We start from the raw sequence: 24,365 nt of genomic DNA, 5'->3' as shown, positions 1-24,365 counted from the left end.
GAACAAAACAACGTAAATTCCGCAAGAGCAAGAATTTAACATTCCTAAACGCCACAATTAAATTCTGCCTCATTTACATAAAGCTACAATTTCCAATACATATGTATTCATTCTTTAATAATGTTACCTGTTTATTAAATTCCTCCCTACATAAAAAAAGTGATTAAGCAAAGAACCAAAGTCCGTGACGATCCTTTTTACAACATACTACTAACTTCAAAAGGGGTGTTCTACCTCTTGTCATTCTTGTCATATTAGTTTGAAAGATAAAGCACACTAGTGAAAGCAATGGGATTCTGAAAATTAATAAAAACACACACACACACACACAAAACAATGCAGCCCTGAATATTAATCTCCTCTCAAATCTAATAATGCTGTTTTGGCAAATGGATTAAGCCATTATTTATTTACCCTGCCACATGAACGGGGCAATTGTTCATTCAGAGCTCCGTCCGACATATAAAAGAGTATTTAGTGTTCTAAAAACTGTACGCTCCGTAAACAATAGATTGCAATGTCGATGTCCGTACCCCTTCATCAAATAAACCCTTATTATCTCAGCCTTTTACATTTGCACCATGCCAGCCTCAGTGCCACGGGACTCATTAAAAAGTCTGGTACAAACCCTCAACCGTATTTTTAAACTGATCTCTGACGAAACGGACTTCACTCAATCTCGTTAGGGGAAAAAAGAAAAGAACCCAATAGCGGGCTCGGTGCAGGAATCCCGACGTCTCTGTATAGGAAGTGATGCGCTTCACCGAAGCTGCAGTAACGCAGAGCCCCTCTTTCAGACTTCGCCCGGAAATCAAGCGGAGGCGCGTTCACGGGAAGCGGGAAGCGGGGACGGGGGCCGAGACCGCAAGCCGGGCTGCCGCCTCCGCGGCCGGACAAAGTTGCGAGGCTCCGAGGCCGCCCGCGGCCGCGGCAGCAGGTAGACAGAGCGCGGCGGCCGGGGACGGCGGGCCTGGCCTCGCGGGGGCCGGGAGCGGCTCGGCGCCCCGAACCCCGTACAGAACACAACATCCCTTTGCCGCCAGGGCCAACGCGCTCTCTCTAGTAATTCAACACCCTTACTTTCAAACTGGAGGTCGGTGGGGGTTGGGGGGGTAGGGGGAGAAAGGAGGGGGAGAAGTTCTAATAAATTCCCCCCATCCTGCACTGCAAACTAGAATTCTACCCAGGCTCACGGTATTTTCTGGGCGCCCCGAAGGGACGAGCCAGGCCGCGCCGGGGCCGCGCCCAGGCGGCGGGAACCCGCCGCTGCCCGGGGTCTGGGGCCCACCCCGGGGGCGGACCGCGCGCCCGCGCCGACCACAAACGCCCGGCGGCCGCCTCGGGCTTCGGGCCGCGCCCAGCGCCTGCCGCCGACCCCGGGAGCGGCCTGGCGGGCCGGGCCGGGAGCTCGGCGGCGCCGCGGCCCGAGGGGCGCGGACACAGAGGCGCGCGAGGCCCTCGCGAAGCGGCCGCCGGGCAGCGCGGGCCCCCGCAACTTCTCGCCACCTCAGCGTCTCCGGAGCCGCCCGGGAGCAGCGACTGGGGGGGGGCGGGGGGGAGGGAAGGGAGGGCGCCAGCGGCTTACCCCGAGAGCGAGCGGCTCCTTCCCGCCCCGAGCGTGGCCGGGGCGCTGCGCGGCGGCGCCGGGCGTCGCGGCTGCGGCAGGGAGGGAAAGGCGGCGGTGGGAGCGCCGGGCCGCCGGGGACGAGAGGCGCCGCCACCACCGCAGACAGCTCCGCAATATGGCCGCCCGGCGGCTCCTCGGGGGGAAGGCGGGGCTGCCCCGCGCCCCCCGCCTCCCCCTGCCGGCCGGCCGGCCTCGCGCCGCGGCCCGAGCGCCAACGCCGCCGCCGCCGCCGCCGCCGTGAGGGCCGCCCGCGCCCCGCCCCCCGCGCTCGCCGCCGCCCGCCGCACGCGGCGTCGCCGGGGGTCGCGGCGCGGGGTGGGGACGCGCCAGGGCCGGCGTCGGCCGCGGAGGCCCGCGGGAAGCCCCTGCCGGCGGGACTGAGCCGGAGGGACGCGGGCTGTTGCAGCCGAAGCTCGCGGCGCGCCCGCCGCCACCCGCTCCACGCACCCCCGGGAGTGGAAACTTGAAACTCCCGCGGGTGCCGGAAAACTCGCCGAGGGCGTTTCCATCGCCCTCCTGAGGAGGGAGTCTTCTTCCCGGAGGGGGGAGCCAGGACGGAGTCGGGCGCGGGTTACTTGGCTGCTCAGCTGGAGAATCCACCGGGAGACAGAAAGGGGCCTATCTTAGAGGGATTTATGTGTGCCACCGAGAACGTTGAAATTGCTCTGGCCGTTTTTCCCCAAGTCGAAAAACTTGCTATTTCGGATAACTCCAACAAAACCTCGATGGATATGGCCCCAGTCGCGAGTGCAGAGTTTTATCCACGCAAGGATGTCGACGATGTTTACTACCACCGACATTTCTGGGGAGGAGGCGGTCCAGAAGAAAAAAGTTGGACGTGGGGCCCCCAAGGAGCAGCCAAACCTAAATTATCCTGGAATTAGAGATGGTTGGACAAGTGGTCCTAGTCTGACTCCAGGCCACTCACTTTCATTAGTGGCTGGGACTAGACAGACTTGTGGTCAGTGTCCACGCTCCCATCCTTGTCCGTCTTCTGCTGGGATTCAAAGAGTAACACTTGCCCTGAGTATACTTGAACCGTAGTGCACAAAACCAGATCAGTCCAGCTTGCCGTGCATGCCATCTTCATATAGTTTACCCTTTATGAACAAACTTTACATTCAAATAATAAAACCTCAAGAATGTACTTAACTTTTATGGAACAAATAATTCATATGCTTCCTGCCTTAGCATTTGCCTTCCCTGAGACGGTAGCTTTTTCCAGGAACTCTCTCCCCAGATCACTTTCACTAAGCTCACGCTTCAGTTCGCTAAGCTCCCAGCTTCAGTGAGTTTCCTCCATTGCCCTCTGCGACCTTTCTGAACAATTAAAAGCCCCTAGAGTTAAACTCAAAGATCTTCAGATTGCAAATTCCTCGAGGATGGGAACCAGGTGTGTGCTTTTACTTAACTATAAGATTACTCCCTGACTCTATCCCTAAGGTGCAAGGTTTATCCAGGTAATTGCTCAGCGTCCCACATCAAGTTGCATGCATAAAGATAGTCAAAGTATTATGTAAATTCCTGGATAGTACACTAATCAAAAAAAAAGTATGTAACACACTTTTGCACTGGAAAACGGATAATACGCTATTGTCTGTCATGTGCCAGGCACTGGGGTAAGACGCATTTACATGAGCATCTCTTTTAATAATTACAACAACCCTGTGTTTGGGGTCAATATTAACATTGACTTTTTTTTTTTTTTTTAAATCAGTGACTGAAGAGACTCAAAGGAGTTAAGTAATTTGTTCAGTGTGACACAGCCAGGAAATGGCAGAGCAATGACCAAACCTTAGTTATGTTGGACTCCAAAGCTGTGATTTTATCCTAAACTCTGGCAACAGCAAACAGACCAGAAAATGTAACATTTCAGTTGACTATAGTATTAGTAAATATTTAGGTAAAAGATAACATTCAAGGCTGGTGAGATAAAAAGGGTACTCTCAGACATTGTGAGTGGGAGTGTAAACTTAAACAGCCTGTTTAGAAAGCAATTTGGCACCGTGATTCAACCTATAAAAATGTTCATCCTCTTGTACCCGTAATCCCATATCTGGGATTCTTTCTGAATGAAATCATCTGGAATAGAGCAAAACCTTTATTCATAAACTCTACATCACAATAGTATTAAAAGATGCAAAATTAAACATGGGAACTAAATATCCTGAAAGTAACTATATATACTCTGTAACATTTTGGGTAACAACCTGAAATGTTTATATAATGTGTCTAACACCATGAAAAATTTTTGGTAGTATTAGGGGGAGGGAACAAGTTATGAAACTATCCAAGCAGTATGATTACATGTATGTTTAAACACACATACACACACAAAAGTACAAGGGGTCAGGAAAAAAGAGAAAGTTTGAAATCCAGGGTTGGCTGGGTGGTTTTCTATGGGCATTTTTCTTTATTCTATTCTTCAGTATTTTCTGTCTTATTTTTACAGTGTAAAAATAATTATTTAAATTGAGATCTACTACAATGTGGGTCATCAATTACACAAAAGCAGCAAAGCCACTGCTTCCTAAGTGTGAGACTATACTGTGGAAAAACCGTAATGAACTGAGCTGACAGATAGTTAGGCGTCAGGTATTTTCATTGTAAATGTCATCTATACACACCATTGTTGTACCTTGTTCCTTATATCAAATATATGCATCTTTAATGAAATATGAGAGATTTAACTGAAAAAAAATTTTTTTTGTTTTATTCCCACATTTATACTGTCAAGGGGAAAATTCACATATGGTTGTTGAAACTAGATTTTTTTTTTTCCAGAAAACTATTCTGATATTACCAGTAGTTACAAAAAATTTTATATAGCACCTACTATGCATAAAAAAGACCAAAACCAATCTACTACAATCTATTACTAACTCTTGTATGCTACAATCCTACTGTACTCCACCATATTGACTAATTCTGAATTCTAGAATTCCAATGATAGTTACAAAGCATTTGTCTCAGCACATATAAAAGTCCTTGAAGAAAACTCATTTTTGCAAGTATGGTTTGTAAATGGAACCTCTTCTCCATCTAGAACAAACACTGAGCTCCAGCCCCCTTGCTAGTTTGATTAAGTCTAGGCTCCTGCCCTCTAGATTCAGTAATGGGAAAGGCAAACAAACAGTTGTGCAATATGAGCTATAATAAGGATAGACACAGAGTGTCAGGTGAAACACTGGGCAGTTAACTTTGCATAGAAAGGAGAAAGCCTCTCAGAGGAGGAAAGGTTGAAGGGGTGAGTAGAGGTTCCCTAAGAGAAGTGGGGAAAGGCAATCAACTTTGAAGACTGAGTACCAAGACGGGGTTGATGTTGAAATAAGGATGTTTATAACTAGAGGTTTAGAAAGGTAAGTTGAGAACCATTTGGGAAGATCAGAATTTGCCCTTCATCCTTAAGGAGCTAGGAAGCCATACAAGGCATTAAGAAAAGGAATAATGCGATCCTCTCTGTGTTAGCAAAGTAACTGGCAGCCATGTGGATTACATGGGAGAGCAGTTCAGTGACAGAGTGATCCATAAGATCAGGGACACCTCAGACAGTTTTGCTATAAAGGCCCAGGCACTAGAGAATGATGGACTGACCCTAGGAGGTTTCGAAGATGAAGAAGAGGAAATAGAATCTTAAAAAAAAAAAAAAAAAAAAAAAAAAAAAGAGGGGGGGATAGACTTCGAGGAGTAAGAGGAAAGGAGATGTGAAAATGAGTACCCAATGGGTGCCACTAAAATAAACAGGGAGTATAAAAGATGTAGAACTCAGAGATAAAGATAATTAGGCAACTTACAGAGATGCTGATTTTCAGTGTCTATGGGTACTCTAAGAACAAGTATATATTCAGTAACTGGAAATAAGAACTATGGTGAATGAGACATCCAATAAATACTCATTAAATAGATGAACATCAGTAACATGCTGAAACAGGCTTTTCATTTCCAACTGTGTCTTTGGAAAATGTGGTTTTGTTCAACTCAAGGATTTGAATATGAAATATTAGATGATAATCTAAACCATCATTGTATACTGAAATGTTTTTCCATGAAAAAACTTTATACACTCTTTTTAGTTTTTATTCACCATTTTTAAAAAGCTATACAAATGTGGGGCACCTGGGTGGCTCAGTTGGTTGAGCATCCAACTTTGGCTCAGGTCATGAACTCGTGGTTCATGAGTTCAAGCCCCACGTTGGGCTCTGTGCTGACAGCTCGGAGCCTGGAGCCTATGTCTCCCTCTCTCTCTGGCCTTTTGCTGCTCATGCTTTCCCTCTCTCTCCCTCAAAAAATAAATAAACATTAAAAAAATTATTCTTAATTAAAAAGAAGCTATACAGATGTAAAATCACAGCTACTTTAAATACCTATACATAGAGATACAAAAGGGAATTTTCTATTATAAACTGTGATATTTCATACTATTCCCACTACCTTGCATATTTAAGTAGATATTCACAATGTGTTCAGCAATATGATAGCTCTCAGTAAAAACAAAGTAAATAAAACTATCTTATCATCTGCTTTGTGTGCCTAGTAAGCCATACAAACTTAATTGCTGATATAAGCTATAAAATTCCAGTACAGTCAACAGAGGTTTGATGGCTAATGAATCTAAAGGAAGATTCAAGAAACCACAGGCCTGTTCCTGCCTTTATTCTCTCCCTATCTAAGATCAAATTACATAAGTACATAATTCATGTGTTCAGAGATATGAGTGTATTAATCTTCAACAAAGGCAAGGTAAAAGTTATTACTTAATCCTCTCTCCTTATATCATAAAAAAGCCAGTTTAGTTTGTGATAAACAACAAAGTTTCAGAAGTAACAGGGTCGAAAGAGTCTAAACGAGGGAATCCATAACCTTGGCTTTATTCCCAATTCCTACAAACAAGTTGCTAAATGACCTTGAAAGATCCGATGGACTATTCTGTAACCTGCTTGCAAAGAGGGTTAAAGTGAGGGGAATGTGACACCTTTTGTGCTTTTCCAAGAGCTTAAGACGTCGGGGATTTTCAGGACTAGAAGAGAACCTCAAAAAGCAGTGACTCCCCTCTCCGGTATTACTGTGAAGCGGTCCCATCAAAAGTGGTTTCCACCCACTAACTGTGTGAGAGCTCCTAAGAAAAAAAATGTTTTTTACTTTGTATTGACTCCCAGTTTTCTCATCTATTAAATAGGGAGCTAGATGAGACTAACCATCTGTAAGCTTTCTTCAAGCTCTCTAATTCTTCAACTCTAACTCCGATTCACCTATAAAATATTTGATTTGTAACTTCTAGAACTCATTATGTATCTTATGACCTACGCAGAAAGTATTTACGTGCAATCACTTCCTAGTGTTTCACAATTTTTGACCCAAATATCCATCAGCTTATTATTCAATAAGCTTTGTACCTTGCTGGACTGTCCTTGTCTCATTACAGAGATATAAATAAATAAATGAGTAAATATTCACCCTGACCTTTAGCACTGAGTATTCTAGACAGCTGTTTTCTAGTTTATAACACTTTAGTTTTATTTTAGTTTAGTTGAATGTATACAACAGTGGTTATTTACTAACCAGGAAAGGTGCCCAGTGCTTTGTGTAGTGGCAAGCGTAGAAGATTAGAGATGAACAATTAGACTGAGGCAACACTTTTCTGTGGTGGTTTTAAAATACATCCACAGGGGCGCCTGGGTGGCGCAGTCGGTTAAGCGTCCGACTTCAGCCAGGTCACGATCTCGCGGTCCGTGAGTTCGAGCCCCGCGTCAGGCTCTGGGCTGATGGCTCGGAGCCTGGAGCCTGGACCCTGTTTCCGATTCTGTGTCTCCCTCTCTCTCTGCCCCTCCCCCGTTCATGCTCTGTCTCTCTCTGTCCCAAAAATAAATTAAAAAAATGTTGAAAAAAAAAATAAAATAAAATACATCCACAAACCAGGGTGCCTGGTTGGCTCAGTCGGTTAAGCATCTGACTCTTGATTTCCGCTTAGGTCATGATCTCATGGTTTGTGAGTTCAAGTCCCGTGTCAGGCTCTGTGCTGACAGTGTGGAGCCTGCTTGGGATTCTCCCTCTCTCTCTCTCTCTCTCTCTCTCCCTCTCTCTCTCTGCCCCTTCCCCACTCATGCTCTTGCTCTCTCAAAATAAATAAACTTTAAAAAATTTTAAAAATACATCTGCATATTTCTTGATAGTCCTCCCTTAGGAGGTGTGGCCTACTTCCCCTCCTCCACGCGTGTGGGCTGGATTTAGTGACTTGCTCCTAACAAACAGAAAAATGGAATTGATGGCAGGGGACTTTTGAGACGAGATCACAAAAGGGACTATATCTTCCTCCTCATTGGCTCTCTCTGGGGCAAGCCAGGTGCCATATCACCAGCACATGCAGGCCAACCATGGGGATACCCGTGTGGTAAGAAATGGAGGCCTCCCGCCAAGAGCTAGTCAGGACTTGAGGCCTTCTTCTCACAGCCATGTGAGTGAGCCGCCACAGAAGCAGATAAGCCCTCCAGCCCCAGGCAAGCCATCAGATGACTGCAGCCCATGGCGAGAACCCGAAGGCCACCACCTGAGAGACCCTAAGCCACAACTACCCGGCTCAGCTGCTGCTGACTCCTTGACCCACATAAGGTGTGAGATAATAAATGTTGTTTTAGGTTGCTGAGGTTTGGGTAATTTTTTTTTTTAACAATAGACAACAATAGATACCTAATGTATTTACCTATACAGAATTTCCACTCTAGTTAGTTCACTCTTTATTTTGAAAAAAATGATTGAATTCCATAATCCAATTCATACCATTTTAAGCCTGGACAGTGCTTTAAAGGAAAGTCTGCCTCGGGGCACCTGAGTGGCTCAGTTGGTTAAGCAGCCGGCCCTTGATTTCGGCTCAGGTCGTGATCTCACGGGTTTGTGAGTTTGAGCCCCACCTCGGGCTCTGCACTGACTGTGTGGAACCTACTTGGGATCCTCTGTCTTCCTCTCTCTGACTCTGTCTCTCCCCACCTCGCATGCTCAGTCTCTCTCTCATAAATAAACATTAAAAGGCTTTTTCTAAAGAAAAGTCTGCCTTTTATTTTGCAGAAACAAATTAAGATTTGCAGTTTGTCTTGCTCGAATCTGGTATGTTTCCATTATTCCCCAGCTCAACCAGAAATGTAGGAGCCATCCTTAACACTTCCCTCTCATTCACCTCCTCCATACCCAACCGGTTACCTAACCCTATTGCTTTTACCTCCTCTTGCCTCAGTCTCATTGTTCATATCTACACCACTTCCGACCTGATCACACAACGGTTCTCTCTTCTGGACCAGCAGTAGCCTCTTAACTAGTCTTCTTATGCCAGCTTGTGCCTTCTACAATTATTTCTCAGTATTGAATCCAGATTTAATTTGTTGAAATGTAAGTATGATTATCTCACATCTCCTTTCCACCTGCTGCCCCCCGACCATTTGTTGATCTCCTACTGTGTGTTGGCCATTGGTCTGCACTTGTTCTCCAGGCTCAAGCCACGCTGACCATCTATAACTCCTGGAGCCTGCCAGCTGCCCCATCCAGGCCACTAGGACTTTGCATATACAGTTCCCTCTGCCCCACTTGTCTAGCTGACACGTAAGCATCCTTCAGATCTCAATCACAATCAAGCCTGTGCTGACCACCTGCCACCCTGGCACAATCTCCCTGTAACTTTTCTTTGTGGTAGTTCACAGCAGTTGTATTATTAATGCATAGATTTTTTTTTAATTGGTATCTGTCCTCTCTATTAGCCTACAAGTCTATAAATGTAGCTACAATGTCACTTTCTTTTCAATTTTGTTCCCTAACACTTACCACAGTGTCCAGAGCGTTATACCCTGTTCAATAAATAGTTGTTGAATGAATGAATGAAATGACTCAAAAAGTTAGTGTGAGACCAACATCTAGGTTTCCTGAGTCCAAATTTAATGTTAATTACAACCTACCTGCTGCTCTCAATTTGGTGTACTCAGCTCTGAATATCGACACAATGCATTTATTAAGTGCAAAGAAAATCGTTGATATGTTTCAAATTTTTTTTTTGGTCAACACTAGTGGTATATGATATCCAGGCATAGTTAACTGTATTAAAATGACAAATTACTGGGGCACCTGGGTGGCTCAGTTGGTTAAGCGTCCGACTTCAGCTCAGGTCATGATCTCACGATACATGGGTGCGAGCCCCGCATGGGGCTCTGTGCTGACAGCTCAGAGCCTGGAGCCTGCTTTGGATTCTGTGTCTCCCTCTCTCTCTGCCACTACCCCCCACCCCCCCGCAACCCAGAGCAGGCTCATGCTCTGCCTCTGTCTCAAAAATAAGTAAAACATTTAAAAAAATGTTTTTAAATGACAAAGTTCTCGTGCAGGCTTATTTACTTTGTGACTTGGCCACTTATTTCCTGAAATACATCTGTGAGGTTTAATTTTATGTGTCAGTTTGACTGGTTTAAGGGATACCCAGATAACAGGTTAAAAAATTTTGGGGGGGGGGTATGTCTGGGAAGGTGTTTCTGGAAGAGGTTAACATTCGATTGAAGAGACTGAGTGAAGAGATCTGCCTTCACCAATGCGGGTAGGTATCAAACAATGTGTCAGGGGACCAAATGGAACAAGAAAGGGGAAGGAAGGGCTAATTCTCTCTTTTGGAGCAGCGACCTCCATCTTCTCCCATTCTTGCACTTCTGAGCTCCTGGTTCCCAGGCCTTCAACTCCAGGACTTGCACCAACAGTCCCTTTGCTCTCAGGCCTTTGACCTTGGACTGGGAGTGACATCACCGACCCTTCAGACTTTGACTAAATTATACCATTGGCTTTCCTGGTTGTCCAGCTGGTGGACGGCAGCTCCTGGGACTTCCTGGCCTCCGTAACCACATGAGCCAATTCCTATGATAAATCTTCTCTTACGTGTTTATCTGTGGGTTCTGTTTTGTCTGTAGAATGCTGCTGGTACAACAGCCATTACTGAAACAGTTCAAAAGCAACTTCCACTACCAATTGCTTTTACCCGATATGAGACGTAAGAAGCTAGTCATTGCGGTCCACCCTAACCCCTGCCAGTCAGCCTGTGGCCTGCCAGGTTTCGCTTGCGGACCAGAGTTCTTTAGAAGCCTTACCCAGAGGGGCGAGCAAGGCTTCAGTGGCTTTGTGCCAGGCTGCTTCTAGGCACTCCAGGAAAAGAAAAGAAAAAGCAGTAAGAAAAATAAGTTAGCAATTGAATGTATGAATGCTTTTTTACCGAAGAAGTTAAGATATAAATACAATGCTTACAGAAAAGTTGGAGAGACTTTCAGACTCAGAGCCGGCTTTATTGAGAAATATCTAGCGATTATCGTTAACTATATATGAAGAAAGGGGCAAAGCGTAGGCCCTTTGCAAATCTACTTGGGTCCCTGATCTAGTCCAATTATTAATTTCGGGAACACTTTTCAAGTCACTGGGCTGTGCCTCTGTTCGTCTCCTCAAAATTCTTTCTTTGGACATTGCAACCTGATTCAGAAAGAGAGTAACAAGGGCGGCCCTGAAGCATGGAGGTGGTGACCATGCAGTGTTCTGACTCTCGGCTTTATGTTAGATATGGTGGCTTCTGGGACACATGTGCAGGATGTTCTGATAAGTTCTTCAGGGGAAAAAAAAAAAAAAAGAATGACCCTCCCAACTAGTGAAGGACCTTTTGGTTCAAAAGTATGGTGTAAACTACTTTGGAATTTTAAAGGTGTGTTTTCTCTTTTTCCTGTGGAAATGACTTAAAGGGCGGTTCATTTCTGAGGCTAGTCGGCAGAAGTTTATTCAAACTTAACACACTACACAGGGATTCTCCGCAACCGACTGAGGTTTGTAATCATGTTTCCATTGGAATACATACAGGGGTTTCAACCTGAGATGGCAAAAACCTGTATCTTCTTTGACTGATTGAAAGTCATTCATTCATTAATCTGTCAATCACTAAACCAATTTTTATTGGGCATTGATTATGTTGCAGGTTCAGTGCCAAGTGCTGAGAATACAAGATGAGCAAGAAAATCTACTGGGAAGTGCGACGTCACAAACAAAAATTACAAAATCGCTTGAAAAGTGCTCTAAGCCCTTTCTCCTGAGCTCCAGACTCAGTCTTTCGTTTCCTGTTGAGCATCTCCACGTGGTGCCCAGGGACACCTCAGACTTCACATGCCCAGGACTGCACCCATCCATGATCTTCTCTACCTTCTCTACTAAACCTCTTTCTCCCTCTGCTTTCTCCCTCCCTCCTTTGTATGTGTCCCATTGCAATTTGTAAAACTGTCTCCTAGCCAGTCATCCATCCTAGAAGCTGGAGAGTAATTCTGAACCCATTCAGCCCCCACTTTCCATCAGTCACCAAGTTCTGCTGATATTATCTCTTCAAGAGTCCTACGTCCCACCTTCTCCTCCCTAACTCGGCTACTGTCCTCACCTGGGAGGCTGGTAAACTTCCCAAGTGAAATCCCAGTCCAGCATTCCGACCCTCTCAAACATATCCTTCACAGAGCGAGATTTCCTGGGTTTTCTAACTGGAGGGCTTAGCACAGAGTGGGACCCGCAGTAAATACTGTTGTAATTAACGTTGTGTGTTAATGGAGATGAGAGGCATTGACAGGCCAGCTTTCTGAGTGGAGAGTGTTTTGTTTGTTTTATGCTCCTCTGGAAGGTCAGTATTCCGTTATCTCAAAGGTGACCGGGTCACTGGACATCTGGCTCACATAATCTAAATTTGTAAGAGATGATACAATGTAATGGTAAAAACACTGACATCTGGATCCTGTCATGCCGTATGTAATGCATCTAAAATGACACTTGATGCTGTCTTTTTTCTTCCTTTCCCTTCATTTCATTCATACAGAACGCCAATTTTCTACTCGAACAGTTAGGATTAAGTTTAGCAGAAAATGACAGAAAACCCCAAATAACAGTCCTTTAAGAAGATAGAAATGTGTTCTTCTCTCAAAATGATGACCAGAGAGGCAGTCTGGAGCTGGAGTGGCGCCCTGCCCACTCACCAAGGACCCCAGCTCCTGCTGTCTCCACGCTCGGCCGCCTTCACCATACGGCTTCTGCCTCATGGCAAAAGGGCTGCCCCAGCTCCAGCCGTTGTGTTCGCATTAAAGCCAGGAAAGGGGGTAAAGGAAAAGGGAAGGGCATCTCCATTCCCTCAACAGGGAAGCCTCAGCAAGGGAGACGGTAGGCAGATGATGCGGACAAGCGGGGCGTCACCATCATGTAGCATCTGCACGAAGTCAGGGTACACGTAGAGTCAGTACCGCAGAGGCTGGGCCCAGACGAGAGGCCAAAGTCTGAGACAGACGAGGCCGAGAGATCTCAAGTGTCACCTCAGAGATGTCTGGCACAATCTAGCAGTCTCTGCCACACCACACCAAATCTGGATTACCCCCTCACCGACAAAGCCAGGGCGCCCCTGGGTACTCAAGCCCAATACCCAGATGCTTGCACAACCCGGCTAGTAGCAACAACAGCAGTTAGCAACCAGCTGCACTGGGCCCGGTGACCCGCTAAGAGCTTTGCAGGTACTATTTCATTGAATTCTCACAACGAACGTGGCTGGAAGGTACTATTTCCTTCTTGCTTTCTTTCTTTTTCTTTTCTTTCTTCCTTCCTTTCCTCTTTCTTTCTTTCTTTCTTTCTTTCTTTCTTTCTTTCTTTCTTTCTTTCCTTTTCTCTTCCTTCCTTCCTTTCCTCTTTCTCTCTTTTCTTCCTTCCTTCCTTTCCTCTTTCTCTCTTCCTTCCTTTCCTTTCTTTCTTTCTTTCTTTCTTTTCTTCCTTCCTTCCTTTCCTCTTTCTCTCTCTTTTCTTCCTTCCTTTCCTCTTCCTTTCTCTCTCTCTCTCTTCCTTCCTTTCCTCTCTTTCGTCTCTTTCTTTCTTTTCTTCCTTCCTTCCTTTCCTCTTCCTTTCTCTCTCTCTTCCTTCCTTCCTTTCCTCTTCCTTTCTCTTTTTCTACCTTCCTTCCTTCCTTTCCTCTTCCTTTCTCTCTCTCTCTCTTCCTTCCTTCCTTTCCTCTGTTTCTTTCTTTCTTTTCTTCCTTCCTTTCCTCTTCCTTTCTTTCTCTCTCTCTTTCTTCCTTCCTTTCCTTTTCCTTTCTCTCTCTTTTTCTACCTTCCTTCCTTCCTTTCCTCTTCCTTTCTCTCTCTTCCTTCCTTCCTTTCCTCTTCCTTTCTCTCTCTCTCTTCCTTCCTTCCTTCCCTCTTTTTTTCTTTCTCTCTCCCTTCCTTCCTTCCTTTCCTCTTCCTTTCTTTTTCTTCCTTCCTTCCTTTCCTCTTCCTTTCTTTCTCTCTCTTTTTCTTCCTTCCTTCCTTCCTTTCCTCTTCCTTTCTTTCTTTCTTTTCTTCCTTCCTTTCCTTTCTTTCTCTCTTTCTTTCTTCCTCCCTTTCTTTCTTTCTTTCTTTCTTTCTTTCTTTCTTTCTCTCTTGTATTTAATTTATGTGTGAGGAAACAAATGCAAATATTAACATACCTGGTCATCAGTGAGGTCAGGATCTACACTCGGGAAACCGGGCTTCCATGCCGAATCATGAGAGAGTTGTAAAATCAGCGTGGGGTTACAAGAAGGTATTTTCCAGGAAAGGAAACTTCATGCTCTTAAAGAACATGTCAGTATCTGATGGAAACACCTAATGATTTTTTTCTTCTCCACCACAGAGCACACCCATCATTCCTACCCAGAAACTAGCAGCACCGTGAGTGGCCCGGTTCTCCGGCTAGTGCAGATGCCTGGGTTCGTGTCTCCTTGCCAGGCTGGCCCCTTTATTCATCCTTTTCTCCCAGAGGGTCCAAGTGTGACCCTAGCTTTCTTCTAGCATCGCCCCACATTCTCCAGCTGAGTTTTTGTCTCTCTTGGACGCTGAAAAGAGTGTCATGGTGTCCCCCTCCCTTCCTCTTCTCTGTGCCAGAAAATGACTCTGAGTGTTTCTGAGGAATTTTACAGCCTTCAAAAGAAGAAGAGAATATAAGGGGTTGAAATAACATCATAGAGAAATTTCAAACTTAGAAGCAGCCTTAAAAGCTTGATAGTTATACCACTTACTCGTTTCTCCTTGGGATGTAAATGTAACTAGGTCAGACTCTCTAAGGTTCCTTCTTTTCTCTGGCCCATCATTTTGGTAAAAACTGGATCCGGACAATCCAGTTCCTCCATCTCTCATTTACTCCCGGGGCTGGAGCCTCGGGGATCGGCTTCCTTTGATGAGGAAGGCATCATCCTTCTCCGCCCTCCAGCCAGTCTCCTCTGTAAGTCTGCATGGGAAAAAATACAGATACTTACAAAGCAGGTTGTCAAAGCCTCAGGTACGATTTATTTAAATGTCGAGGAAAACTCAGACTGCCAGTCTTTACATCCGTCAAGTCATTCTTCACACGAACATGCAAACCAAGGTGTCTTTCCTTTGCTGTTGCTTTCCTCTCCGTCTGTTTTCTGGACTCCCAGGTAGCAGCACCTCCTCATTCAGCAACATTTTGCGAAGCACCTGCCAAGAACCAGGCACTGTGGAGGGCACGGGGCGTCACATACGTCACATACTCGTCCCTACCCTTTCGAGGCCACTCCTCATCTTCCCAACACGTCTTTGTAACAGACTGCATTAGCTAGGGAATATGCACAGTATTTGCTTTCAAATCACGGTTTGGATTGTTTCCCTGAGTAGGCTCCTGTAGACCTTATTCATGGTGTATTTATTCACTTGTTAGCCTCAACTAGTGCCACTTTTTTTTTGTCTGCAGTTTAACCGTTTTTCTTTCTGAATACCCCCACTGAAAGCTGATCTAACATTATCCTATGGACGTTGACCCTTGTCTGAATTATCTGGAGGGCCAAGGGTCCTAATGCATCACAGACTGTCAGACCACACATTGGTGCTGGACCATCAGGTACACATCAGTCGTGTGGGTAAAGGTCAGAATCATCAGATAAAGACCCAGAAGACTCACGCACAAAAATGAAAAGGCTCTAGCACTCAACCTGTGTCTGAGTTTTGTCCCTGATATAATACAATTAAAAAACAGGGAATCTAGGGGCACCAGGGTGGCTCAGTCAGTTGGGTGTCCGACTTCGGCTCATGGTCCGTGAGTTCGAGCCCCGTATCCAGCTCTGTGCTGCCAGCTCAGAACCTGGAGCCTGTTTTGGGTTCTGTGTCTCCCTCTCTCTCTGTCCCCTCCCCCTCTCATGCTGTGTCTCTCTCTGTCTCTCAAAAAAACAGCAAAAAAAATTTTTTTAAGTTAAAAAAAAAAGCAGGGAATCTATTTTTTAGACTTACCTAAAAATATCTAAAAATAGATTCATCTAAAAATCTATTTAAAACAGAGATCTAAACAGGCTGTAGATCCTAGAATGCCTCTTCACATTTTTAACTATTATAGTCTATAAAATTATACTTGGTATTTGTAGCTAAATAATTGTCACTTCTTACCAGGTGATAATTTCTACTGGAGACCTATAATTAAGTGAAAAAGAAATAAGCCAAACACATTACGTGAAAAAGAAAGAAGAATTTGTCACTTCACAAGCTGTGCCTTAAACATCTTAGCAAATTTTTACATGTTCGTGTATCAGAATCAGAGACTATAGTAGGTAATTTGTCTATTAGCAAAAGAAAAATTGTGAGATTGACAAAGAATTGTAATGCACTGTTAATGAATGTTAATGATACTACTCTCATAAAAGGGATGCGTTGGTTTTTACTTTTTTGAAAAGCTGATTCATATCTTTTAAGTAGGATGTCATATCAAAATGATGGCTTCCTTCAAGGAATTTCCTTGTTTCCTTAAATAGTGAGGGGGGGAAATGGTGTTAAAATTTAAAAGCTCTCTAGGCTTCAATACTTTGAAGAATATGGTAAGATAAGCTAAAAACCATATACTTTTATGTATTTCCAATGAGTTGTAAGTTGGTTCAGTATTGCTGAAAAAAAGTCTGACACCATATCAGGAGTCCTCAGTGTATTCATATTCTTTGATCATTAATCCATGTCTAAGAGTTTATACTAAAAAATAAGGAAATGGTTTAATACACACACATACAAATACGTGTAACACAGCATTATACATATTAGTGCAAGCTTGAGGACAACCTAAATGTCCCAAACAAGAAAAGTTAGGGGTGTGGCTCAGTCAGTTGAGTATCTGACTCTTGATTTTGGCTCAGGTCATGGTCTCAGGATTGTGAAATCAAGACCCACATGGGGCTCCAAGCTAAATATGGAGCCTGTTTAAGATTCTCTCTCTCTCTCTCTGCCTCTCCCCTGCTAATTTTCTCTGTCTCTCTCTCTCTCAAAAAAAAAAAAAAAAAAAAAGTTAAAAAAAAAGAGAAATTAAATAAATTATGGCATATCCATTACAATGTAATGTTTAATATACAACAGAAAAATTGCATTTTTGAAATGACAGGTTAAATATAATTACATGTAAAAGTGCTAAAATTTAACATGCTACATGTTAAAATCAAGATATAAGACATTACATGCAATATAATCCCAGTTAAAAATTATTATGTTTCTATATGCATTAGATGGTCTGGAAACAAAAATAGTGGCTGTTATTCCTAAGCAGTAAAAAATACACTTAAAATTTTGAAAATATTGTCCACATTCTCTCAAGTAACTTTTAATGACAATATATTATTAAATCACATTTAGACACCTTAAATATAATCTCTACTTAACAATATAACTTTTATACTTTTTTTTTTTTTTTTAAGTAGACTCCACATCCAGCATGGAGCCCAACACAGGGTTTGAACTCACAACCCTGAGGATCAAGACCTGAGCTGAGATCAAGAGACAGATACTTACTTGATTTTGGCTCAGGTCACGATCTCACGATTACGGGATCAAGCCACGCATCAGGCTCTGTGCTGAACATGGAGCCTGCTTAGGATTTTCTCTTACCCTCTTTCTCTCTGCCCTGCCCCTGCTCATGCTCACACGTGTTCACTCTCTCGCTCAAAAACAACAAAAAAGAGTCGGGCCCTCAACCAACTGAGCCACCCAGGTGCCCCTCTATCATTTAAATACTGTAAGCATAAATTTTGAAAGGTTGGGTGAAACAGAAGCAAACTTGGATTGCTAACATTACATAACTCATGAACAAAGTGGGAGGAATGAAAAGAACAGTGCTCAACAAAGCATTATTATTTTTTGCTTTATTGAGCTGTAATATCCATATAATAAATTGCATATATTTAAGGTATAAAATGTTTTGACATATTTATACTCTCATGAAACCATCACCACGATGTGGATACTGAATGTTAATACCATTCTAAAATGTTTCCTTGTACATTTTCATAATCTATTCCTCACTTCCCCCAACCGAAGTTCAGGCAACCACTGCATTAGGTTCTGTTGCTACAGATTAGTTTGCATTTCCCAGAATTTTATATAAATGAACTCATTCACCTTGTACTTTTTGGCCATGCTTTTTTCACCTTAGAATAACTACTCTGAGATTCATTCATGCTGTTACATGTATGAATAGTTTCGCTTTCACCGTGGAATAGTGTTTCCTATATCACAATATGCTTATCCATTTGAGCATTCATAGACATTTGAGTTGTTTCCAGTTTTTGGCTCTTATAGACAAAGCGTCCATGAGCATTTATGTATAAATCTTTGTGTAGAATGGACTTCTGTTTCTCTTGAGTAAATGTCCAGGTGTGGAACGGCTGGGTCAAATTATAGGTATGTGTACAACTTACCAAGAAACTGCCAAACGGGTTTTCACGGCCGCTGCACCTGTTCACATTTCCACCAGCAGTGTATGAGAATTCCAGTTTTTTCCTACTCTCACCAACACTCGATATTGTCAGCCTTTTTAATTGTTGCCAATCTAGTAGTTGTGTCATGATATCTCATTATGATTTTAATTTGTAATTTGTATTTCTTTAGTGGCTCATGATGACCTTTTCATGTGTTGTCATCCATGTATCCTCTTTGCTGAAGTGTCTGTTCAATTATTTTGTCCATTTTAAATAAAGGTCACCTTCTGATTGGTTTATAAGAGATATTTTTATATTCCAGATAAAGTCTTTTGTATGATAAAGGTTTTGCAAAGATTTTCTCCAAGGGTGTGGCTTGCTTTTTCATTTTCATGGCAGTCTTTAAAAAAAATTTTTTTTAATGTTTATTTATTTTTGAGAGACAGAGAGAGACAGAGGACAGAATGTGAGCAGGGGAGGGGCAGAGAGAGGAAGACACACAATCTGAAGCAGCCTCCAGGCTCCGAGCTGTCAGCACAAAGCCCAATGAGGGGCTCGAACTCACGAACCACAAGATCATGACCTGAGATGAAGTCGGATGCTTAACTGACTGAGCCACCCAGCTGCCCCCATGGCAGTCTTTTAAAGAGCAAAATTTTTTTTATCTTGATGAAGTATAATTTACTATTTTTTTTTCCTTTTCACTTAGTGCTTTTTGTGTCATATTTAAGAACACTTTAACAAACCAAATGTCACTAAGGTTTTCCCTTATGATTTCTTCTAGCTTATATTTTATATTTAGGCCTATACCATAATAGATTTCAAGTTAATTTTTGCATATGATGTGAAGTAGATTTTGAGGTTCATTTTTGAGGGGTATAGTTATCCAAATTTTCTAGTAGTATTTATTAAAAAGATTTTCCTTTCCTCATTGAATTGCCTTAGTACCTTTGTAGAAAACCAACTGAATTTATTTCTAGACACTCTTCCTAAATGTCTATTTTATGCCAATTCCACACAACTTTGATTACTGCAGACTTATCATTTTTTTAATGTTTGAGAGAGAGACTGTGGGTGGAGGAGGGGCAGAGAAAGAAGGGGAGAGATAGAATCCCAAGCAGGCTCTGTGCTATCAGCATGGAGACCAACTCGGGGCTTGATCTCACAAGCCGTGAGATCATGACCTAAGTCAAAATCAAGAGTCGGATGCCTAACTGAATGAGACACCCAGGTGCCCCTAGTAATTATGAAATCAAATGGTGTGTATCTATTAACTTTATTTCTTGTTTTGAGTATTTGAGGTACTTTGCATTTTCATATGAATTTTAGAATCAGTTTATGAAAAGCTACAGAAGACAAAAATTAGTGGTTTTGATTGGGATTTCACTGAATTTAAAGATTAACTTGGGAAGAATTGATATTTTAACAATACTGATTCTTCTAATTTATGAAAACATTTTATGTCTCCATTAATTTAAGTCTTCTCTAATTTCTCTAAGCAATGTTTTATAGTTTTTGATGTATAGGTCTTAAACATGTTTGGACAGCTTTATCCCTAAATATTTAATATTTCTGCTGCTATTATAAATGGCATTGATTCTTAAATTTCAAGTTGAGATTGTTCTTCACTAGTATATAGAAATATGCTTGATTTTTATATATTAATCTTGTATCCTGTAACATTGGTACATTCAATTATTAATTTTAGTACATTTTTTTGGTAATTCCATCAGATTTTATATAGGTGATCATGTTGCCTGTAAATAAAAATAGCTTTATTCCTTTCTGATATGTGTGTCTTTTATTTCTTTTTCCTACTTTATTGCACAGCCTAAGATCTCCAGTACAGTCTTTTTATGTTTTTTCCCTTTTTATTTAATTATTTATAGTTTTAGAGCGAGTGAGCCTGTGAGCATGTGCAAGTGGAGGAGGGGCAACAAAAGAGAGGGAGAGAGAGTCTCCAGCAGGCTCCACACCCCATGTGGAGCCCAATGTAGGGGCTCCACACGTGGGTCAATCTCATGACTCTGAGGTCATGACCTGAGCCGATCTCAAGGGTCAGACGCTTAACTTACTGGGCCACCCAGGCATCCCTCTGGTATAATCTTAAGTAGAAGTAGTGAGAACAGATATCCTTGCCTCATTCCCAATGGTAGGGAAAAGGCATTCAGTCTTTGCTATTAAGTATGATATTAGCTATTGGTTTTCCTTTATGAGATTAAGGGAAATCCTTTCTATTTGTATTTTGCTGAGAGTTTTGTAATGGATGTTGAATTTTTAAATATTTTGAGCATTATTGAAGGTTTGAGCAATTAATTTAACCTTAATTTCTGCACCAAATACATATGAGTAAGTCATCTTTTAGTTTTTTTCTGTAAAATTTTCAATGGCTTTATAGTATCTCCAACTAATAAAAATGATGAATTTTCTCACTCATATTAAACGATAAATTCTCAGCTTCTCTATGGCAGCTTCTATAATAAATAGAACCTTGAGTGATTTGAGATTGAGGACTATTTTCTCCCCACAAGAAATAATTAAAATTTTAGTTTTGGTATATTGTGACAACGAGGGAAGTTAACTAGACAGCAATGACTGCAACGTGCTGATAAATACAGATATTTGGTTTCAAAGACCTATGTGTGTGACCGCAAGTATGTATTGTAGGTGAGGTTTGGGTGGCAGTTCTGTGTCTGTTCTGCACTCCTCTTTGAATAAGTGGAAGCCAACCTGCCATATAGACATTGTGGCTCTCTTTATTTATTGTAATGGGGCATCACAAAGCACAGATTTTAAGGGATGTGGACTAAGGTAAAGTTGGCCTTGATGTAGACTAATGAAATCAAAAGAACCATTGAAAATAAAATTCCCCAAACACCCAGAATCAAAAAGCTGATACCAAAGACCCATTGTTTCTTATCATAGGTGCATAATGTACCATTTTCTTAAAATACACAAAGATAGTATCATAACTTCCAGGCAGATTGTCAGGAAATCCTCTTTAAAAAAAAGAAAGAAAGAAAACAGCCACACCTAATTTACTATTATTTGAAAAAAACCCCACTGGTTTGTGTGATAAAGACTAAAATAGACTGATTATACACCTGGCCAGCAGCCAAGCCCTTCTTCTGTGAACTCTGAGATAATGGACCTTCATTGTTCAGTTTGTTATCATTGCCAATTCCTGCCAGACTGGTCCTCAGCAGTTACGTGGGCTTCTGCCATTTATCAAGCCTGACCCTTAAAAATCTCTCTCTACTTGTCCAAAACAACAATTCATTTGTTTAGTAAACATACATTTGACAAAATTTGCGAGGTTCACAAGTAATTGGTTAAGTTTCCACTCTTTGTAAATAGATACGTCACAATTTTCCCTAAGGCAGCAATATAGCTGTGTAAAACCATATTGCCTCAGGGAAAGCAGTAAAATCAGCTACATTTATCTTTGGTAGAGACGTCTCCCTTCTTTAATTTGACAATGAATCATTTTAGATCTCACTAAAATACAAATTTTCTATTATTTAAAGGAAGTCACATTTGGTAAAACATCAGATAACAAACTCTAGCATGCAGAATTAGTGATAGTGTTACAAAATTATATAGCTTTAAAGCAAAAAGGGATCTGAATCACTCAGGGATCTGAGAAGTTCTTGTAGAAATCTTATGCCAGCTTTGGTCTTCTAGAGATGAAGATTTCATTGTGTCCTTTGGTCTTTGTACCATTTAACTTCTATACTACCAGGGTCAGAAAGTTCTTTTGTCGAGATTTCTTTTTGCATTTTAATGACAAAATCCTCCAGTCTGCTCTTTTTAGGAATAGGATCTTTTTTCTCAGTTAGACTCTAAACCTGCTCCTCGGAGATGGTCCTATATATACATATAAGTGTGCTTCCTTCTGATGTGGGTGTGTAAGTCTATGTTACAAAACAGACTGTAAGGGAGAAAGATAGGAAGACAAAAACAGAAGGAAAAAGTCTACATTCAGTTCCTCAATTCACCTTGGAAAATTCTGAAAAGTGAGCCCAGAAATAAAAATTAAAGAAGAGAAAGACAGGAAGTAGGAATGTAAATACTGACATATTAGTCACAGAAAATTATGATGGATTTTTGTCAGTGTCCTACTTGACTTGCTTACATTCTGCAGAAGAGATTAAGGAAAGGCAACATATAACATCTTAATACAAAGGAAGAAAAAGTATCTTTTTTAAAGGTAGGAATCTACTTCTAAAATGTCCCTCAACCTCTGGCAATTTGAGAGTTGGGCAAACAGCCAGCCGTGTGTCCCGTCAGTGAGACTGGCTGAGCTGGTAGGCAAGCTGAGTTATGGGAACTTTCTCTGGCTTCCTCAAAGCTCTTACACATCCCAGGAGTTCACAACAATATTTGTCCACGAGTTCCATGGATCATCTGTGGGGTTGAGTCCCAGTGTTTTCCTCAAGGCTGTAATCTCCAAGACCCCACTCCCTGGGAAGGCGGAGGAAGAAATGACAGGGCAGGATCCAGGATTGGGAGTGGGTTTGCTTCCGTGGCCACGTTAACAGCCTGAGCAATTGTGGGCACTGCTTATGAACTCGGCCACTGCCCCACCCCCAGTAGGTCACCTACTTTCTTGTGCTTCCAGATATCCTGTGGCTTAATATGAGGCACTAATCTAATTGTAGTGATCATTTCACAATATATACAGATCTCAAATGATCTCAAATGAACATAACACCAATGTTATATGTCAACTGTATGTCAATAAAGCTGGAAAAAACTAAATAAAGGCACTGAAGACTATTTATTTCAGGGGCCGTTCTAAGATATGACGGCAGGATTTCCTGCCAGAGAAGACAGATGCTTTTCTTTAGAATAATAAACATTCCACAATTCCATAGAGGCAATCCTTTGTTTGTTTCTCCAGCCGGACGATGGGAAGTCACAGGCCTCACGCCCAAGGCCGCTGCGTGAGCACAAACTTCCAGAGAAAGCACAAAGGAAAGGTAGAAATCCCTAGGAAGAAAGGTAGGAGTGTGCCCTGCGGTCCAGAACCCCTCCCCACCATTTCTCTCCGCCACCAACGATTCCCTGGCTCTAAAGCCATCGCCACCCTGTGTGCTTCTCACAGCATTTCCATTATTTACCCTGATTTAGGTGTGGGAAATCACTTTCCCCCTTGGTTCAGCTGGGACCTGACTGAAATTAAAAATCAAAACAAAACAAAACACTGAAGGAAAAGCAAGCAAATATAAGAGCAGAGAAATGGATAGGTTTACATAGATTTTTTTTTTTTTTTTTTATCCTAATCTCACTGAGGTCCGGGCTGCTTAGCTTGGCTCTGTTTGTAGAGTTTGCCAAGCTCCGGTGGTGTTTCTTGGCCTCCACGCCGTCTGGCCTGATGGCGTTCGAGGCTGGATGGAGCTCCTCAGATTTCTGGTGCAGTGTTACTTTGGAACAAACGATCTCTGGTGGAATCTCAGGAAGGATTTTTGGTTCCTTTCTGGCACTTGCTTCCGTGCCTATTCTCTGGGATCAGCCCTGGGATTGTCAGCTGCAGCTTGGGGCTCAACTGCTTTTCTTCTCATGCCACCCCCTCGCCTCACTTCCACCCAACCCCAACTCTGTCTGCCCAGCTTTGCCTCTCTTTCTGAGTAGGAAAAGCATTTGCCTCGCTGACCTGAAAGGATCCTGCTCCATTTATGTTCAGCATCGCCATTCTGGTTAGTCTTCATGACTCTGGCCCTTGGAAATCCTGCTTTGCTCTAATCCCTTCTTTTCTGCCTCATTGGTCTGTCTCAAGTGGGTTGTTAGGGCTGGGTTTATTTACCCTTTGGGGGAAATACAGCACAGTTTCTAAATTATAGTCTCCATCAACATCTGTAGGGTGATCCCTACATATCAATACGACCAGGTTGGGTGGCTGTTCTGTTCACACCTTCTATGTCTTCACCAATTTTTTGTCTAGTTGTTCCACTGGTCACTACAAGAGGAGCTCTGAAGTCTCCAACTGCAACTGGCGAACTCCCTCTCCTTTCTGTTCTGTCAGTTTTGACT

At 42.6% G+C, this 24,365-nt stretch overlaps 1 protein-coding gene, 1 long non-coding RNA gene and 1 other non-coding gene across 3 annotated transcripts in view; 1 reads left to right on the top strand and 2 right to left on the bottom strand.

Annotated features, from left to right (window-relative positions):
• RDX (radixin) overlaps positions 1–1,697 on the bottom strand; it is a 94,413-nt gene extending 92,716 nt beyond the window's left edge. Inside the window, exon 1 of the mRNA XM_078432721.2 lies at positions 1,586–1,697. The gene's annotated coding sequence lies outside the window, so the exon portion shown is untranslated. The remainder of the gene's footprint in view (positions 1–1,585) is intronic.
• An 8,955-nt stretch (positions 1,698–10,652) lies between these two features.
• Positions 10,653–10,786, top strand: LOC132662651 (small nucleolar RNA SNORA52). The gene has a single exon (XR_009602666.1). It is a non-coding gene; the product is annotated as a small nucleolar RNA SNORA52 (small nucleolar RNA).
• A 2,905-nt stretch (positions 10,787–13,691) lies between these two features.
• The window catches only part of LOC132660830 (uncharacterized), a 58,130-nt gene continuing 47,456 nt past the window's right edge, over positions 13,692–24,365 (bottom strand). Inside the window, exons 4-5 of the long non-coding RNA XR_014135323.1 lie at positions 14,670–14,878; positions 13,692–14,571 (exon numbers count right to left, since the gene is read on the bottom strand). This is a non-coding gene — a long non-coding RNA (uncharacterized LOC132660830). The remainder of the gene's footprint in view (positions 14,572–14,669; positions 14,879–24,365) is intronic.

This window comes from Panthera onca, chromosome D1 (assembly GCF_046562875.1).
Source record: "Panthera onca isolate mPanOnc1 chromosome D1, mPanOnc1 haplotype 2, whole genome shotgun sequence".
Lineage (NCBI taxonomy): Eukaryota > Metazoa > Chordata > Mammalia > Carnivora > Felidae > Panthera > Panthera onca.
This window is presented reverse-complemented; position numbering and strand designations above follow the sequence as displayed.